Here is a 3424-nt window from a genome sequence, read left to right on the forward strand (position 1 = left end):
GGGACTACCTCAGTGGAGCGGATGACGATGGTGGTCGGTGGACGGCGGCGGCCGCGGACGACGGGGGTGTGGGGGGAAGAGTAAGAGTGGAGAGGGAGAGTGGGGGCGGCCGGTTGGGGGAGATAGGTTGCATTTAGCAGTAGCGCGTGTTACGATAAAGCGCTACTGCTAAACTCCATAGCATTAGCGCTTTTACGTAGAAAAGCGCTACTACTATTCCTCTAGCAGTAGCGCGTTCTGCAAAACGCGCTACTCCTAAGCTAAGGCTAAGCATGTAAAAAATCAAAAATACATTGGTCATCAATGATCTTTTTGTGTAGAATCTAAATTGTCAATAGGAATCTTTGTTGGTTTAAGAACCGGTGAAGATTCCTATTGCGGCCACAGATCCTACACATAGAGTTCAATGAAGACCAAGTGGTTTTGATGGTTTGAGAAGTAACGTATTTAAGGTGGTAAATACCCTGTTCGCAGAGCCAGGTGGGACTAAACTTAGTTGCAACGAATGGACTAAATTTAGCAGTAGCGAGTGTTGGCGAAACGCATTGCTGCTAAGTTCGATAGCAGCAGCGCGTTTACAAAACAGGCGATACTACTATTCTAGTCTGGTGGCTACGTCGTGGCAATATTAGTAGTAGTGCGGTCACCGCTCATGCGCTACTGCTAAGTAGCAGTAACGCCTAATTTTAGGCCGCACTGCTGGTAAGATTCTGTGTATAAGGTTTTCCCTAGTAGTTTAGGCTCGTCAAGTTTAACCCGAGTATTCCGCATGTGCAAAACTAGCTTGCACCCGTTGTATGTGAACGCAAAGCCTATCACACCCGATCATCACGTGGTGTCTCAGCACGAAAAACTTTCTCAACGGTGCATGCTCAGGGAGAACACTTATACCTTGAAATTTAGTTAAGGGATTATCTTATAATGCTACCGCCGTACTAAGCAAAATAAGATGCATAAAGATAAACATCACATGCAATCAAAATATATGACATGATATGGCCATCATCATCTTGTGCTTTTGATCTCCATCTACAAAGCAACGTCAAGATCTCCATCGTCACCGGCTTGACACCTTGATCTCCATCATAGTGTCGTGGTCGTCTCGCCGACTATGGCTTCTACAACTATCCCTACCGCCTAGTGATAAATTAAAGCAATGACATGGTGTTTGTATTTCATACCATAAAGCGACAACCATAAGGCTCCTGCCAGTTGATGATAACTTTTACAAAACATGATCATCTCATACAACAACATATATCACATCATGTCTTGACCATATCACATCACAACATGCCCTGCAAAAACAAGTTAGATGTCCTCTACTTTGTTGTTGCAAGTTTTACGTGGCTGCTACTGGTTTCTAGCAATAACCGTTCTTACCTACGGCACAAAACCACAACAGAGCTTTATCAAGTTTGTTGTTTTAACCTTCAACAAGGACCGGCCGCAGTCAAATTCAATTCAACTAAAGTTGGAGAAACAGACACCCGCCATCCACGTTTATGCAAAACTAGTTGCATGTCTGTCGGTGGAACCGGTCTCATGAACATGGTCATGTAAGGTTGGTCCGGGCCGCTTCATCCAACGATACCGCCGAATCAAAATAAGACAATGGTGGTAAGCAGTATGACGATCACCGCCCACAACTCTTTGTGTTCTACTCGTTCATATCATCTACGCATAAACCTGCTTCAGATGCCACTGTTGGGAAACGTAGCATGCAATTTCCAAAAAAATCCTACGCTCACGCAAGATCTATCTAGGAGATGCATAGCAACGAGAAGGGGATAGTGTGTCCATTAACCCTCGTAGACCGAAAGCGGATGTGTTTGTTAACGCGGTTGATGTAGTTGAACTTCTTCTCGTTCCGACTGATCAAGCACCGAACGTACGGCACCTCCGAGTTCTACACACGTTCAGCTCGATGACGTCCCTCAAACTCTTGATCCAGCAAAGTGTCGAGAGAGAGTTGTGTCAGCACGATGGCGTGGTGACGGTGATGGTGAAGTAACCCATGCAGGGCTTCGCCTAAGCACTACATGAATATGACCGGAGGCGTAAACTGTGGAGGGGGCGCCGCACACGGCTAGGAATCAATGATGTATGTTCTAGCGGTGCCCCCCAACATATATATATATATATATATATATATATATATATATATATATATATAGGTTGGAGGCGAGGAGAGGCAGCCAAGGGAGCGCCCCAAGTAGGAGGAATCCTACTTGGGTGCCTCCCAATTCGGCATCCCCCCTTACCATATCCACCGGAGGGGGGAGGAAAGAGGAGGGGGAGGGAAGGAAGGGGGAGGCCGAATCCCTCCCCTTCCTTCTCTCTTCACCCCTTTCCTTCCCCCTCCCCCCAATTCGGCCTACATGGGGGCGCACCAGCCCCTTAGGGGCTGGTCTGTCCCCCTCTTGGCCCATTAGGCCCATGTAGTTTGCCGGGGGTTTGCCCGGAACCCCTTCCGGTGACCCGATACATACCCGGTACCCTCAAAACACTTCCGGTGTCCGAATACTATCGTCCTATATATCACTATTTACCACTCGACCATTTCTTAGACTCCTCGTCATGTCTGTGATCTCATCCGGGACTCCGAACAACATTCGGTCACCAAATCACATAACTCATAAACTACAAAATCGTCATCAAACGTTAAGCGTGCGGACCCTACGGGTTCGAGAACTATGTAGACATGACTGAGACACCTCTCTCGTCAATAACCAACAGCGGAACCTGGATGCTCATATTGGATCCCACATATTCTATGAAGATCTTTATCGGTCGAACCGTTATGACAACATACGTTATTCCCTTTGTTATCGGTATGTTACTTGCCCGAGATTCGATCGTCGGTATCTTCATACCTAGTTCAATCTCGTTACTGGTAAGTCTCTTTACTCGTTCTATAATGCATCATCCCACAACTAACTCATTATTCACATTGCTTGCAAGGCTTCTTATGATGTGCATTACCGGGAGGGCCCAGAGATACCTGTCCGATACTTGGAGTGACAAATCCTAATCTCGATCTATGCTAACCCAAAAAACACCTTCGGAGATACCTGTAGAGCATCTTTATAACCACCCAATTCCATTGTGACGTTTGATAGCACTCTGGTATCTGAGAGTTGCATAATCTCATAGTCGGAGGAATATGTATTTGACATGAAGAAAGTAGTAGCAATAAAACTGAACGATCATAATGCTAAGTTAACGGATGGGTCTTGTCCATCACATCATTCTCCTAATGATGTGAACCCGTTCATCAAATGACAACACATGTCTATGGCTAGGAAACTTAACCATCTTTGATTAATGAGCTAGTCAAGTAGAGGTATACTAGGGACACGGTGTTTTGTCTATGTATCCACACATGTATCAAGTTTTTAGTTAATGCAATTCTAGCATGAAT

This window comes from Triticum dicoccoides, chromosome 7B, assembly GCF_002162155.2.
Source record: "Triticum dicoccoides isolate Atlit2015 ecotype Zavitan chromosome 7B, WEW_v2.0, whole genome shotgun sequence".
In the NCBI taxonomy this organism is placed as follows: Eukaryota; Viridiplantae; Streptophyta; class Magnoliopsida; order Poales; family Poaceae; genus Triticum; species Triticum dicoccoides.